The sequence below is a fragment of the Amblyomma mixtum genome, chromosome 2 (assembly GCF_055824585.1).
Source record: "Amblyomma mixtum isolate Tamu chromosome 2, ASM5582458v1, whole genome shotgun sequence".
Lineage (NCBI taxonomy): Eukaryota > Metazoa > Arthropoda > Arachnida > Ixodida > Ixodidae > Amblyomma > Amblyomma mixtum.
The window spans coordinates 293613565-293629572 of NC_143013.1; the positions used below are offsets into that span (position 1 = coordinate 293613565).

Consider the following 16008-nt stretch of genomic DNA (forward strand, 5'->3'; position numbering starts at 1 on the left):
CGTCACTTGCCTTCTGCGAAGTCGGACAGCAAGACCTGGCCTGCTCTACTGCTGGGGGAAACCGCTGCCTGCTGCGTGTATGGCAGGTGCCGGCGAGACAGTGGCGACGCCTCTGCGTTCTTCGGCCTGTCTGCTGTCCTTTTCGTCACTCGGTTTCCAGCTAGTATCGGCGCCGGAAAGGCGATTCTCTCACGTGTGCCTTTGTACCTGTCGGCCTGCAGCTCCCGTTTCTTTTGTGTTGAGGTATGCCATTCGAAAGGAGCATGGTTCTGCATATCCATCTCGCGTAATGATCTCCGGCTGCGGACATTCTTTTCACGGTAGGTGGGGTGGTGGTGGTGGGATTAGCTGGCGGGACTAGCTTTACAGTGGCCTCGAGTAACACTGTCAAAAGAGCGAAAGGTTTCAAATACATGCGACTTCCCTCCGCACGCGGTGGCGTGCAAGTCTGGCGACCGACGGCGCCGGTTTCTGGTTCCGGAGAAACCAGGTCCGCGCTGGGGTTCACAGTAGCCAGGCACTGAAGCGACACCTCGGGGAAGCGGCCTCACGGCCGGCCGCAGGGCTGTCATGGCCTTTGCGGGACGCCGAGGAACGGGGGTGGAGTACGACTGTCAGTCCGGTGACTCCGGCGATGTTGTGGAGTAACGACGGAGTAGGCCCGGTGCTCTCACCCTAAGCCCCGTTCTTGGTTAGTGGCCCGGTCGCCCGGCCTTGGAACACTCGCTCCTCAGTAGGAGACGAGCAAGCTAGGGGAGAAAATAAGTGCATGGATGGATGGTAGGAAGCACAGATGGGTCCCCCGGGGGTGTCAGGACCGAAGCCGAGGGCCTGTGGTGCCTTGTAGGCCGACGAACTGGGGCCTCTACTGGCCGGACCCATCCCACATACTTCCGGAGTCTGAAAAACCGTGAAAAGCACTCGTCGGTTGGTAGCCGGCATGTTGGAAACAAACCCAGTCGTGGAGGGGCCCTTGAGTAGCTGCTGACCCCGTGCTGGGTTTTCCTGTCTTCGGCGGTCGGAGCCCGTTGCGTATGGTGGGTGGTCGGGCATCCCGTGAGTGGGGCCGCACCATTGGGCAATCTCGACGCTCTCCCTGTCCTGTCCAGGCAGGCCAGAAATGGAGTCGAGACAATCGAAGGATCAGAACAAAAAACTCGCTGTCCCCATTCCCCTTCTATGTCCCATTTCCCTTTCCGCTACTTCCCAGAGGAGATCAGGGGAGTCCCCCCGGGCCCGCTCCCCCGGCTGTGGGTCGCTATTGTAGTATTCCCTTATTGGTTTCTTTCCACCTTCGGGTAGTGAAATTACAATTGCCTACGGGCCAATTCATTTATTTTGATTGGCGTGAACCCGCGATACAGTAGTGGTGCGGGAGAGGCCCATTTTCTTATTCATTTATTATGCCTCGGTCTACAATTTGTGTCACTCTGTCGCTGGGTAAAGCTGTACTCCTTCCAAGTTTTTCAGAAGGTGAATATGAATTCCCCACTAATGCGTACCCGCAACTACTGCGGGGTACTCATATTAATGCGTCTATCTAACTTCTCCTTGACTTGATCTTACTAGTATTTCTATATGCTGCCTCAAACGCCTGTTCATGTACGTTCCCTTAATTTTTTTCTCGATTGTCCAATAATATCTTTAATCACTAAAATAACGCGAACGTTTTGTAGGGTTACTTATGCATGTATTCACGTCAAATGCGCGAATTGCGGAATGTGTCCGCAGAAACGCACAGCGAGGGCCACTGATGGATGGGAACAGCATCCTTTTCTTCCTTTCTCCGAAAGTATAGGAAAGGTCAAGTTAGCATATTCTTGCGGTTTTGGACTGGATTTGATCTCTTCCAGGTCTCTTGTCAGGAGTGGTACAAGGAAGTAGAGAAGCCAGAGACATTTTTTCTGTCGCGATTTGATACGTGTCCGGCGTATGCTCTTGATTATAGGTTGTTGAATGTGGTGGACGTGGGTCGTATTGCAGCGCTGCTTCTAGACCCCTGCTGCCCAACCCTCATAAATTGGTAAATTGGTTTTTGAGGAAAGGAAATGGCGCAGTATCTGTCTCACATATCCCGGCGGACACCTGAACCGCGCCGTAAAGGGAGGGAGGAAGGTAGGAGTGAAAGAAGAAAGAGAGAAAGAGGTGCCGTAGCGGAGGTGTTCGGAATAATTTCGACCACCTGGGGATCTTTAACATGCACTGACATCGCACAGCACACGGGCGCCTCTTGCGTTTCGCCTAGATCGAAACGCGGCCAGCGCGGTCGGGATCGAACCCGGGTACTCCGGCTCGGTAGACGAGCGCCTTACACCCTCATACCTTCACGTATTTCTGTCGCCTGGCTCACGTGAATGATCCGAAATAATTTTTTTTTCCACACAGCCGCCGCGCCTTGTAAACTTTCACTGCCCGTAATACGCCCTCGGAAGCTTTGTAAACGGTTAGCAATCCTTGTGGTGCGCATAAACGAACGCTGGAAAGTTGTTTTAGTGAGGGCGAGGACAACGCTTCCTAACTTTCTATTTTTACGTGCATGGCGGCGCATTATACAAGCCATTGACCTGGACTAATCGATAAGCCGCCTCACGAATGGAAAAACACAGCGAGGAAGGAGAGAAGCGCGAAGCCTGCGCCTACAGCGAGCAAGAGGCGACGAAAAAGTGTTCCAAATCTCTATAGTGGCGCCCGGAGCAACGGGGCACTTACTTCTGCCGCGTTTCCCTCCTCGCATTCTGGCTCAGTTACTCGCATTTCCGACCGAGATTGCAATCTACAAGGACGGGGCTGATGGGGCGCAGTGGCGCTGGCAGCCTTTCCGGGCCAACCAGCGCGACGAGCGTTGCTTAGCGTGGTGCCGCTGCACAATGGAGGTCATCGACTGCGCGAGGTTTGTTGTTGAAGCGCGACCATAGCGCGGGCGATTCGGATCGAGAGTTATCCGTATCTAGATAAGCAGGCAGGCAGGTCGCATGTTAGTCTTGGCATGACAAGTCCATAGTTCACAGCCTTGCACACTAATCGTTAAGTATACTTTTACATTTATAAACTGGTTTATGGTTCATGGGGTTTAACTTCCCAAAGCGACTCAGGCTATGAGGGATGCCTTAGTGAATGGCTCCAGAAATTTCGACCGCCCAGGGTTCTTTAATATGAGCTGACATCGCACAGTACATAGGCCTCTAGAATTTCGCCTCCATCGAAATTCAACCGCCGAGGCCACGATCGAACCCGCGTCTTCCAGGTCAGCAGCCGAGCGACATAACCACTGAACCGCCGCGGCAGCTGAGTCCTTAGCAGTGGCAGTTGAATTCGGGTTCTTAATCTACGCAATCACTCTTACAAGTATTCATGTCAAACTTTGCGTAAGATGTGCCGTATTTTAAGAACAAGTCACTTTTGTTGGTCCTGAATTGTGTAAGCGAGGGTAGGGAGATGAGGATTCGTTACGACGTACGTATGAAAGAAGCCAACAAACAGTCATTGAAACCAAAAAATGTCATAGAGGAATGCTTGAGTTTTTAATTTGTTGCATTTACTAAGGGAAATTAGCACTGCCATCATTTCTGCGTGAAAAATAACTAATTAGAAAATAGAAAAGCAGACAACCACATGGCACCGGTGGGATCCGAACCCAGGATCTCTGCATGTAGCGTAACGGCACTCTACCAACTGAGCTACGGTGGCGGCTGTCCACCCTTTTGCTCTCGGGTGCATTTGTGTTGCGTTTAACATAACCTCGAGAGTATTCACCAGCGCCACATCCGTCCATATCGGCGGAGGTGGAGCGTCCTGTAATGCCGCAAGTTAATTAAGCAAATCTGACCGGCTGCCTCACTGGCATGAACGCTCCAAAAGGCAGAGAAGGAGATGACGAGTATTAAGCCTACGAAATAGATTTGTAATGCGTTTCATGCCTATCCAACATGTCGAATTTGCAGCCAGTTAGCCTTACATCGCTAGCTTCGTAAGGACTGTTAGGTGCTACACAAGCCCACTATAGACCAGGCAGCAAGCTTACCTTGATCAGCTCGCTGTCTAAAAAAACAAAATGAGGAAAAGTTCTAATGAAAAACAAAAGCACGTCATTAAGTTGTCTGCTTTGTCCAACCTATACTCATGCTGCCAGCTGCAATTTGTAGCAAACACTTCCTCGTTTTAATCACTTCCTTCGGAGTGAGATCACGCCCACAAGTAGAAGGCCTTGAGCGAACAGAAGCTCCTGCTGCCAGGCATGCACGAAGTTTTCACAGCACGAATGAAGCGCAACATTTTATTAAAGTACTGTTGGCTGTCTACATCTGATTGCTTCGAACGCGAATACATTCATTAGCCAATCCTAACAGTTCTGTTACAATAAACGGTGTGCAGCGCAGCTCGGGCATTACTTGAGGGATTGCACACTGTCGAAACACTCATCACTCGGCAGACCTCACGATGAGCGCATCCCAGTGGCTGATGTGCCTAAACAGCTATAAATGTCTTAAACAAACTTCTCTAGCAAAGGGACACAGCTTGTACAGTGGCTTCCGAGGCGACGGCTGCCTACTACTCCGTCATCGGCGGTCCGGTCTTCCATGGATCCGTCGCCGTACTTTGTGGAAAGAGGCTGCGAAATTCAAAGGCTAAACTAGGCCATTGCAGGGTTTTCAGCGACGAAGAAGTTTCCGGCGAACGGTGAGCCCAGGTTCGTCTTGTTGACGAAGTCGGCCAGGTTGAAGTTCTTCCTCCCCTCTGGCGCCAAATTTTCGCCTTGCAGGCGCCTTCCGCGCTGACAGTACGCCAGGAACACGTATCGGTGCAGTCCCGATCCCTGGGGCGGAGCAGGCCCTCTGTAAGGCACCGCGGCGTCCCCTTCGTGGAGCTTCTCCGTGCTGTTGATGTTCAACACCATCCAGTGCATCACGCTGCGGTACACCGGATTCTTGCGACTGGTCGCGTCCGGGTCCACCATAAGTAGCGCGTACGGACCTTCGCAGTCAACCGTAGCATTCAGGCACAGGCACACCGTAGGAGCAGTGCTGGCTTGCTGAGGCGTAAATGTGAAGTTGCCCAGCGCCGCTTTCAAACCGCCCGCGTAGGTCACTTCCAACGTTGCGTTCGGCACTCCGGGCAGTGAAAGGTCGGCGACCAGTTCCTCCCTAATCCACACAGACTGTCCGGAATCCGCCGCCGCCGTCACGTTTGCCGTCATCTCGTTTCCCGCCGTCTGGTTTCCTGCCGTTGCCGGTTCGGCAGGCGCTGCCGTTGTGTTAGTGGCGCTGGCATCCTGAGCTTTAACGTTGTGGACGCATAATGTGAAGAGAAGCAGAGCGGACAATAGCTGAACGAACGTCATTGTCGCGACTGCGGCGGACGGAACGGACCTCCTGGGCTGCAGTACCTGTGCGTATGCTCCAAAACGCTTCTGTTCAACCGGGACAGCACACGCGTAGTCAGTGATAGCGTCGCCCTAGTAGCGCGAGGTTTTTATATACACAAGCCCTTTCTCCGCATCTGGCGCGGTTGCCAGGACGATCGCCGCCGGAAAAGCCGGTCTCTACCCTCAGCGTACGGGTGTTTGTGTGTCGCTGGCCCTTTTCTTGCTTTGTTAGCGGTTAATTTCACCAAATCAACGCCTCGCCGTGGCGGCGCCGCGAACTAATGCGAGAAGGATCGGCGCGCGCGGAATTTAGTCGTTAGCTCCCTCTGTGCGCGGTTCGCGGGCGCATTCACACGATGTTGTAAGAGCAGTGCTGTAAAAATATATCCGAGCAGCGCTGTTACATGGATGCTTGCAAGCTCAGGAGATTAAAGAGCAGCTAAACGCCACTGCACGAGTTTTCTGGTGCCATCTAAAGAGAGAACACGGGAAGAGGAAGTTTCCACGCTGGAGCGGAACGCTTCAAGGACCAGCGGCAGCACTGATCTTATCAGACACAAAGCTTATCTTTCTGAAGAGAAGATTTACCTGCACTAGATTGGCGCATGTAAATATGAGGAGCTATTCATTAAGAAACAACGCTAGGTACGGCTAACTAACGGCACATTTCAAGCGCGAATAGTTTTGTCTTTGTAATGACAGGCCATTAGACGGCGTCCGTGTATGGTTCATTTGCAAATGACAGAACAGCATTAGTCACGTGACAACGGCGCAAGCAAGGGTGCAAACTCTCAGGCTAATGTCGTTTGTTGGAAATTACGTTAAATTCGTTACCTGGCTGCACGGGCTTCTCCAGTTGCTTGGAATTCAGTGGGTTCTGCATCGCCGTTCAGTGCTTTATTCGCCGTCTCACCTCTTTTCCTCAAGATTCCTTAAATTTCTAGGATTGATCATCAATCGCGTGCGTAGCTGCTCACGTAACACACCATATTACACGATATTTGCTCTATATACGCTGCACCATTTAACACAAAACGTCACACATCACTGTACAAACGGTCGCGAACGGAAGAAGGGCGATTCCGCACAAGCTAACTAAAATGGCGCGGCAAAATGCCACGGGCAACGGCCGGCACAGCTTCCCTTGAACACAATAATTTCACAAAGAAGTTCATTCAGACAGATTGGGGGGAAGAGGCAAGAGACGTTCGACGCACGCCGAAGGTGGTAGCGCATTAAGCAATCCATCGACGCGTGAGTACGATCCATATAACGCTTTCGAAAAGCAAAGCACGAAATTTATGAACGCGGGCAGAGGCAACGAGAAAGACAACAGGGCGCCGCAGCTCACGTCAAACTCCGTCTCCTTCCCCTGGCTTCTCGAGAGGGCTCGAAGTTCGCGCGCGCCGCTTTGCCAAGGTCGTGGAGAGAGGAGGACCAGGGCCGTCAGCTGAGACGCGATGGCGGGACCGGAGCCTTCAAGCTTGCTCCAGAACAACCTCTCGCTTTCCTCGCTCTGTTCGCTCCGTCTTTCATCCTCCGCTGCCCTCTGCGCTCTCTCTTTTATCCTCCGATGTGTTCGTTCGCTCGGTTACACCGAGGCCTGCGCCGAGGCACGCCTCTCAACTCAAGAACTGGGGCTTCAGAGCTGCACTAGACAACGTGAAGGGGCATCTCGCTGCAACGACAGAAACTTGATAGTCATATAGGAAGGCAGACGACCAACGCACGCAGAGGTCAGATGATCAGGCACGCAAAGTGCCTAAAATGCACCGCAATGTTACCGGAAGAGTATGATAAAAAGATATGATAGCAAAAGCAGTGTCACCTCGACGTAGCATAAGCAGCGTCAGGCAGTCGTAGCAAAAGCAGTGCCAGATGTTTAAATCCCGAAAACAAAGCTCTAAAACCATGAAAACAACAAGAGCAACAAGTTACGACAAGAAAAATATAAAAGGACAGCAACCGCAGTCAAATAATTATGAATGAAAGGAAGTCAAAATATAAAACCATCCAGAAAGGCGACTTCTTTCTCTGAAAATTCACCTGACAGCGTACAAATGCGACTTGATTAGTTTAATGTTTATGGAGGTTTAACGCCCTAAAGCGACTCAGGCTATGAGGGACGCCGTAGTGAAGTGCTCCGGAAATTTTGACCACCTGGGGTTCTTTAAAGGGCCACTGACCAGGGTCCGGACATTTTTGAAAAACAAGCCCACTGCATAGATGAGGCATCGAAGATAACCTCTGCAAAATACTAGAGCCATGCGCGCCCCGAAAAGCTGCGAAAATTCAAATCAAAGCCCGTTCGTTCTTTCCTTCCTTCAAAAACGGGCCCGGCCCACTACTCTGCACCCCGCTGACGTCAGGGGGGGCTACTTTCGCTAAAGGCACTCCATTGGTGCATCGTTCTGACTGACGGGAGAAGGTTGGGCGTAGCCTTGGCGTCGCGTCGTCTGCACAACGCTTTCCGCAGCGCCTTCTGTTCTGGCTCATGCCTACAAACCCGCATGAAGGAACAAAAAAAAAAAAACTGCGGAGGGAGCGTGCGGCGACAGCCTTGAACCCTAGCCATAAAAAGTAAAAAAAACAGTAAAACTGAGGGAGTTGGCTCGCCCCCCCCTCCCCCTCCCCCCCCCCCCCCCCCCGCCGTGATCCCGTCACGAGACGCTCTGCGTGCGCGCTCCCTTCTCAGTTTCTTTTCTTCTATGCGAGCCCCCCAAAACAAGGTTTTAATTAGTAGTGCAGCAGAGCCTTTCCCTCGCTCGCCCACTTTACCGCTCCGCACACATACCGCTTATCTTTCGTGCATCTTGCGTACGCCTTGACTCCAATGAATGACATATGCTTTGGAGCGGAGAAAAGACACAAACACACAGAACACAAACACGCATGGAGAAAAGCAAACGGGCGGTTGCCGGGTCCGCGCTTCGCCGTTTGTTTCGAACACAACCGACTTCCGCCCCTCCGCTCGTGAAACGGTGGGGAGGCCTAAAAGAAAATGAAAAGGTGGCTCGTTAACTGGGAATGACAAACAGATGTATGAAAGGATGCGCTCGCTAACAAGTCTAGGTGGTCGAGCCGATCGCGCCTCTCGATCGTTCAGTGTGCGGAGAAAATGCAAAAACCAAGAAAAGAATTCTATTGAAGGCGGGGCCATGACGTCGCCCTGTGACGCACTCCACAGACACCACGCCTCCGGCTTACACCGGAGAAGGAAGGGGTGATTTTGCCTTGCCGAGCCTACTCGACGAGGAGCGGGAGAGAAAAATTTCGAGGAGGGAGTGGAAGGAGAGGAGGCTCGCTGAAAGAGAGGTAGAGAGTGTCTGCTGAGCTGGGGTGGTCCGTGGCCCTTTAAAGGCCCCCTGCCCACCCGCGGCCAGCAGACACTCTCTACCTCACTTTGAGCGAGCCTCCTCTCCTTCCATTCCCTCCTCAAAATTTTTCTCTCCCGCTCCTCGTCGAGTAGGCTCGGCAAGGCAAAATCACCCCTTCCTTCTCCGGTGTAAGCCGGAGGCGTGGTGTCTGTGGAGTGCGTCACAGGGCGACGTCATGGCCCCGCCTTCAATAGAATTCTTTTCTTGGTTTTTGCATTTTCTCCGCACACTGAACGATCGAGAGGCGCGATCGGCTCGACCAGACCACCTAGACTTGTTAGCGAGCGCATCCTTTCATACATCTGTTTGTCATTCCCAGTTAACGAGCCACCTTTTCATTTTCTTTTAGGCCTCCTCACCGTTTCACGAGCGGAGGGGCGGAAGTCGGTTGTGTTCGAAACACACGGCGAAGCGCGGACCCGGCAACCGCCCGTTTTCTTTTCTCCATGCGTGTTTGTGTTCTGTGTGTTTGTGTCTTTTCTCCGCTCCAAAGCATATGTCATTCATTGGAGTCAAGGCGTACGCAAGATGCACGAAAGATAAGCGGTATGTGTGCGGAGCGGTAAAGTGGGCGAGCGAGGGAAAGGCTCTGCTGCACTACTAATTAAAACCTTGTTTTGGGGGGCTCGCATAGAAGAAAAGAAACTGAGAAGGGAGCGCGCACGCAGAGCGTCTCGTGACGGGATCACGGCGGGGGGGGGGGGGGGGGGGGGCGCGAGCCAACTCCCTCAGTTTTACTGTTTTTTTACTTTTTATGGCTAGGGTTCAAGGCTGTCGCCGCACGCTCCCTCCGCAGTTTTTTTTTTTTTGTTCCTTCATGCGGGTTTGTAGGCATGAGCCAGAACAGAAGGCGCTGCGGAAAGCGTTGTGCAGACGACGCGACGCCAAGGCTACGCCCAACCTTCTCCCGTCAGTCAGAACGATGCACCAATGGAGTGCCTTTAGCGAAAGTAGCCCCCCTTGACGTCAGCGGGGTGCAGAGTAGTGGGCCGGGCCCGTTTTTGAAGGAAGGAAAGAACGAACGGGCTTTGATTTGAATTTTCGCAGCTTTTCGGGGCGCGCATGGCTCTAGTATTTTGCAGAGGTTATCTTCGATGCCTCATCTATGCAGTGGGCTTGTTTTTCAAAAATGTCCGGACCCTGGTCAGTGGCCCTTTAACGTGCATTGACATCGCACAGTACACGGGCCTCTAGAATGCGACAGGCGACCTCGGTAATAAACCAGGCTTCAATAATACCCTTCTGATACCTGTCTTCTGTGCTTTCTATTTGAGAGTCATGAAACAGTCGCTCACATTAAAATTTACATGCGGATTCAGCTTCAGGCTCGACATTTTTTTTTCAAGATGGCCGCAAGATGGCGGCCTGCATTATTACTCGCCCACCTGCGGCGCTCGCTTGTCCTGTCATTAAATATCACCGGGTCTGGCTTATATAGGAACTACCACACAATGGAATTTCATACGCAACTCTGCAGCGCATCTATTGAACTGTGCGCCGTGTCTTTTTGTGCATTCTTCGCTCTTTTTTTTTTTCCAATGATGTTGCATGCAAACTCTTGATAGCTTTCATGGAGCAGAAAACAGCACACTAACATTGTTTCGTCACGCCTCCTTTTTTAAGTTGTGCGAAAGCTTAGGGGGAGGGTGAGGGGGAGTGCGTGATCACATGCACAGGCTGCCGTTTTTCTCTGCAGTCGCCCTGTTTCTTTCGTGGTTCTATTTTCTGCAGAATTTTTTCCGAATCAGTGGAGGCCACACTTACCGAGTAGCCCACTCACTTCAATAGCTTCATTTGAACCTCAAGGCTATTCTTCGCACAAAGTTCGCAGTTTTAAGTTTTACCGTTGACGTAGCATGGTCGCAACATAGACGTAACCTGGACGTGACGTAACATGGTGGTACTATCAGTAAAGATCAGGTTCTTTTTCTCCACCTTACTGCTTCGAGGATTTGGCGTAGGACGGGTAGCAGACAGTTTTGCAGACGATGGTCGGATGAGACACGGATAAAGAGAGGAACTGGGCTTTATAATAACACTTCAACGTCAGTATAGAAACTCATATATACAAAAGCTACAGCAGCTTCACATTCAGCCACTGAAGCTGACAGAACACTGATCACTCATTTACTGAGCTCAATGCTCACGATTCATGGCTTCCCGAAACCGGGTAAAATTGGTAAATTGGGTTTTGGGGAAAGGAAATGGCGCAGTATATGTCTCACATATCTCGGCGGACACCTGAACGCGCCGTAAGGGAAGGGAGGAAGGTGGGAGTGAAAGAAGAAAGAGAGAAAGAGGTGCCGTAGTGGAGGTCTCCGGAATAATTTCGACCACCCGGGGATCTTTAACGTACACTGACATCGCACAGTACACGTGCGCCTTTTGCGTTTCGTCTCCATCTAAACGCGGCCGCCGCGGTCGGGTTCGAACCCGGGTACTCCGGCTAGGTAGACAAGCGCCTTACAACTGAGCCACCGCGGCGGGTCGAAACCGGGGCCTCTCATCATTTTTGGACTAAGCCTGACCAAGAACTTTCTAACTCTACGCAACACGCTCTTAAATAACCAAGCACCGAATTTCTAGAAGCAGGCAGCGGCGCTGAGAATGGGAGTACGCGTTAATCTGTGTCTCCCTCCCCCTGAGTTCTCTAAAGGGCTCGAACCATCTCGAGCCTTCTGCCTGCGCGCGTCGCTTCTTCAAGATTTCGGGGAGAGGAGGACCACGGTCGTGAACTAGTCGCGCTCGCGTTCGCTTTGGAGTCCTAGAAATCTCTCTCTTCATCCGGCTGGCACGCCGAAAATGTCGGGCATTATCAGTAGCGGCCTCACAGAGCGCATGAGCTGAATGTGAGACTTCTGTGCAAGTGGCGTTGTCGTCACAAGCCATAGTCGAAAAAAATCCACATGCTGGCTAGACCGAACATTATCCATGAACGTGTGGACCGCTCTGTGGGCACACTAAAGACCGTCCCAAGTATGGTCACGTGGCACGGCTGGTGCTGAGAGTCGGCGAACTAACGAGGGAGGCCCCGGGTGCGATACGCCTGTATTGTTGCCACTTGCTCAATGTGGAGAAGGCGAGAAGTCTGAATGGTTTTAGCATGCTCACACTTACTACAAAGCTCATCCAGCTTTCTAGCACTATCTGCCTGCTGGCTTGAGCAAGCGGTATCGATCGGCCACTTTCATTTTGAAGCAAATAAATTTTCTTTCTTTGTTTTGGCAACAGCAACTGCACAACCTTGGCCAAAATTAGAGGGGACACTTATGCTCCGCCTTAAGGACATGATGCGATAGCGTTAATTGATTAATATATGCGGAATTGGTCATCCTCTATCTTACGTTCATAGATAGCGGGGAGTCCTCCTGCGCAGTGGTGCAGTGTTTAAGGGTGCACTGAAGAGGAATCTAAATTCATATTTTTACCGCTGGAACTCGATCTACTCGTTCCGACCGGTCTTGGAAACTTCGAATTATTGCCCTGTGCGGCTGATTTCCCTAATTTAAATCTGATCAAACGTCCCGGCTCCCGCCTTTTACTTTTTTTGAATTCCCCGCAGACGGTGGTATAGAGTCGACCAACCTTTCACCCAGTCCCGTGAGGGCTTGCCGCTCTGCCATCGGCGGAGTGATACGTAGTGATCGGCGAAAGCAGAGTCCACGCGTATTTTTATTTCCGTGGGCATAATTTGCAGCTATGCAGTCTTTGACTAGATCTATTTATTCACGGAAACCTAAAAAAAAACAAAATAAAAGCGAAAGCAAAGCCGCCACGCGACTGCCTGAAAGGCACTCCGTGCGTTGGTCGACTCCTCCCACCGTCTGCGGGAAATTAAAAATAAAGGCGGGAACCCAACGTTAATCCGATTTAAATTAGGGAAATCGGCCGCACAGGGCAATAATCCGATGTTTCTAAGCATGTTGGGAACGTGCAGATCGAGTCACCCGCGGAAAAAAGACGAGTTCAGATTCTTCTTCAGTGCACCTTTAAGCGATGAACCGCTGCACCGGCAGGTAGCTATTTCGAACAGAGCCATCGGTGGGGTGAGGCTTGTGAGACCAAGGTTGCTTCTTCCCGAGGTGGGCAGTTTTCTTACAATCGGGTGGGCAGGGTGTGTGATGACGTCACAAAGTCACGTTACCGAGGTGGCCCACGTTCAACCGACCTCGCTTCTCTGGCGATTTTTATCTCACGCTGCCGCCGCAGCCGACGACGACGTCGGGTTTTCCGCAGAAAGGAACCTTGAACGCTACCGCGTTAAAAGTACTTGGTCCAAAGAATTTTCCGTTGGGCTGTGCTGTGGCGCGCACACGGCACTCATGAAGATCTAGAGGTTTGGAGGGGTGCGTAAAAGAGATCGCCATGTCTTCCACAAATCTGGAGCTTCAGGTATGCCGTAAATACATTCACCTACAGAACTCAGGGAAAAGTCTTTTGGCCTGGGGACTTATGATCAAGACTGTACATGCACCAGCGTTCAGGGAGGGCAACAAAGTGCGACACTCTCTTTCAGTCTAGGCAAAAGTGGGTACAGTTCCACTTTCACTTCCATTAAATTCCTGCCTCAGTGGCAAGAACTATAGTCCACCTCAGCACTATTCCGACCACAAGAAAGTTGGAATGGCTGCAGTTCTTTCCACTCCTGAATCGGAACCTGCACAACCTTGCTCCTGTTGTCCCAACTGTGGAAACAATACTGTCTAAGTGTGGGCTGTATCGTAATTATCGTTCGCCTGGAAAGGATGCACGTCCGGCCGTAGCTACGCGGATGCAGACGTGCGGAACGAGCTCGACATCCGCTTTCGAGGTCAATTTTTTTTTATCTAATATGAACCGCTCTCGCCTCCGCAAAATGAGATTGAAAATATTCCACATCGTTTTAGACCATCTGCTTGACGAGAGGTTATGCGTTCTAGTTTTGTGCGACTTGTCAGGCCAGACGTAAAAAAAAAACAAAAAAGAAAACGGTGCGAAAGCTAACGATAACTTTTAGGCTTAGCCATTTTTACTTTTCGCAACACGAACTACGCCACATCATGGGAGCTTTTTCGGAGATGCAGGATTCGACGTTTACGGGCTAGTTGCTAAGTGATAATGAAAAAGGACAGCAGATATACCACGGAACAACTTGAAGGAGAAGTTACGAAATGTCCAGCCATTAGTTCCCCCTCCCCCCCGCCCCCTCTCCCATCTCCCCCTCTCTCAAAGACCATGGTCTAAAGTGCGCAAACAGCGCTCACAGATTGAAAATCCCGCACATGACGGCCGGTGTACACGTTCTGCTGCCTAGACGCCCTCAAGTATATGCGCAGATGCGCTCGCTATCAGCACTCACCAGTGGCCGCAATATCGAACGCGTCGGTGATTCCACGGTATTGGTGCAATGCGCTGGAACAACGATCAGGGTAGAGCTATACTTGTATGAAATCGCGGTGTTTGGTGGTGCTTTCCTCGAGGCATTTTCGGCCAAAGCCTGGCTGCAGCGATTTGAAAGCTTATTAAACAAGATTCTTGCTTTCCACATTTGCAAGCGTTCACGTCTTTACGGGAAGAATAAATGAAATCAAATGAATAGTTAACGAAACAACCGATAGGACTAGAGATTGGTTCGGTTTTTATGAAATCAACTACTATTCAAAGTATCTCCTGTCAGCTGAAACGCGCTGCATACTATGTGCATAAGTGTGCCTGTTAAATTTATGGTTACACTGTGCTTTCCTCGCAAGTTGCGATCTCAAACCTTTCGCAGATGTCGAAAAATTCCCTTTCAAATTTCTACTGTCCCAGACGCGAAATTTGAGTTGCGATTCTTTGTGCGCCTATGGGTTCGCGATATCCACGGAATCAGCAAACGGGAATGCGAAAATAGCGGAACGCCCAACGTACCCACGTGGCAGAACTACTATGTGCGAGATGTTTGGTTTCGTTTGTTCAAAAGACACGGGCTCCCATTCTCGCAAGCAAAAATATTGAAATGGCGTCACAACTACGTGAAGGCAAAGAAGCTCAATGCTATCTTGAGAAGAATCGCTTCAAATCGTGCTCAGATTTTTTCTCGCGATATGGAGCGCTGCAGAAACACATCTTTGCTCAGAAATTCTGCCAGGATTTTTTTTTTTTATGGCACCTTTGTGTAATGGCATTTTTTTTCTAGGACAGCTGCGTCTGATTTCGATTTGCGCAGGTCGGGCTGAAGCACTGGCGGAGAGCATGCACTCGAACTACGCGTACCCGGCGAGCGCGAGAAAAACAAATCAATAGCTCGGTTTCTGCGACTCTGGTTTCTACGGCAACTCGACCTAACTGCGCATAAAAGGGTGACCCTCCGTGCTCCTGAGGGCTTAAGAAAACCGTATACGTATGCTTGACACGCCTTCAGAAACACCTGCTCAGAAAAACGCCCGCATTAGAAAACGCCCCAGTAATGCGTACTACGTCTCTAGAGGACGATATAGTATACGAAAGAGTTCCGCGACGACTCCTCAAGAGCATATCTTTAGCAACGCCTGCTTCTGCCCCGTGTGTTGTGGCCTATATCACGCGACATCTCCGCTTCCATGAAAACCGAATTAAGCAAATTCGACCGGCTGCCTCACTGGCGTGAACGCACTGAAAGCTAAAAGAAAAGATAAATCTAGTCACAAGACAACGAAATGGATTTCTAGTGCGTTTCTCTCGCATCCAATTTGTCGAATTTACAGCCGTTTAGGCCAACATCTCGAGCTTCGTTCAAGACTCTTACGTGCTGCTCAAGTCTACTAGATCAGGCAGTAAGTTAATGTTGATTTGCTTATCTTCTGAAAAAAAAAAAAAGAAAACATCCTACGTATCCCGTATATCTGCACGCCTCATACGTCACCATCAGCCCGGTTCACTTACCCTGTACTTTAATTAAACCGATACATTTAAATTTTCCTTCTTCCCGAGTACCATAACAGAGTGGAATTCGTCGACCCAATGACAGCGAAGAGTGATGCCAAAACATCATTTTTAGTTGTTGATTTTTTACTTGTAGCTCTCCTGCTTGGATTTGTAATATGATCTGCAGTATGAAATAAATAAAAAGGAGGAAACATTCAAGTAATAAAGCAATACCTCACTCAGTTCTCTGCTCAATTCGCCACCGGCTACTGTCGCCAGCTGTAATCTGTATCATTCATTCCCTTGTTAATAAATTATCTCCTTCGGAAAGTAACTATAACCATATGTGGAAAGCATGCAGCGAACAGAAGTACATGCTGCCACGCACGAAGTTTTCACAACACA

At 50.6% G+C, this 16008-nt stretch overlaps 1 pseudogene; it reads right to left on the reverse strand.

Moving 5' to 3' along the window:
* Positions 1 to 4259: 4259 nt before the first annotated feature.
* Positions 4260 to 5549, reverse strand: LOC149364518 (protein D3 pseudogene; annotated as a pseudogene).
* Positions 5550 to 16008: the final 10459 nt, after the last annotated feature.